This window comes from Muscardinus avellanarius (assembly GCF_963383645.1).
Source record: "Muscardinus avellanarius genome assembly, chromosome: 11".
Taxonomy (NCBI): Eukaryota; Metazoa; Chordata; class Mammalia; order Rodentia; family Gliridae; genus Muscardinus; species Muscardinus avellanarius.
Window position 1 is genome coordinate 4330337 of NC_137797.1, and position 834 is coordinate 4331170.

The 834-nt window shown below is 60.1% G+C and overlaps 1 pseudogene across 1 annotated transcript; it reads right to left on the reverse strand.

The window, feature by feature from the left end:
- Window positions 1-235: 235 nt before the first annotated feature.
- LOC308270527 (nucleoside diphosphate kinase, mitochondrial-like) lies at window positions 236-572 on the reverse strand (annotated as a pseudogene). Its single transcript has one exon. The product of its transcript is annotated as a nucleoside diphosphate kinase, mitochondrial-like (transcript).
- Window positions 573-834: the final 262 nt, after the last annotated feature.

Below are 834 nucleotides of genomic sequence, written 5' to 3' on the forward strand. Positions count from 1 at the left end.
TCCCTATCTGCCTATTTCCTTTCTATCTCCTCACTTTGGTACAGAAAGATTTGGTCCAATCTTGCACTGGCTTAGGGTACAGAAAGGCACATAAAGTTGGGGCTCAAACTTTTCTGGGCCGGGTAGAAGATGAACAAGAACGTGGTTTGGGGGATACAGGATGGCGTGGGCTGGGGTCTGCTGGCCAGTGGAATTGTTCTGGGTGGATGCTGGGGCACCCGGGCAGCACTGGCACTCAGGCTGGGCAGCTGCTGCTGTGCTGGCCCCATCAGCCCAGTGCACCAGCTCACAGCTGGATCTCTCTCTGGGCCCCCTCCACGGAGTCGCTGGCGCGGATGATGTTCCTGCTGATGTGGGTGCTGAAGCGCCCCGGATGGTCCCGGGGCGTCCTCAGTGGAATCAGTGTGTCCTATCATGGTCCTCGAGCCGCAAACCACGTTGTGTCCTTCCCAGACCATGGCCACCCCAGGCCCACAACTCATGTAGCTGATGAGGGCTGGAAGGAAGGGCTTCCTCCATAAGTCCTGGTAGTGCTCAGCAAGGATGCTCTCAGGGGTGTCAAGCATCTTCATCCCAACCAGCTTGAAGGCCCGCCTCTCAGAGGGCTGGATCACAGCCCCCACCAGCCACTGCTGCACCCCATCTGGCTTCAGTGCAACCAGGGTCTGCTCCTGGGTCCAAGAGGGCCCTCCTGAGCTGGGGCACAACAGGGAGTGCAGGCCACACAGCAGCGCCCGCAGCGCCGCACCTGAAGAGGCTGCCTATCGGGGAGGGGTTTCTGTAGGGCCACAAGCTGGCGTTCCAGCAGCACCTTATGCTCTGGGCACCCTTCCG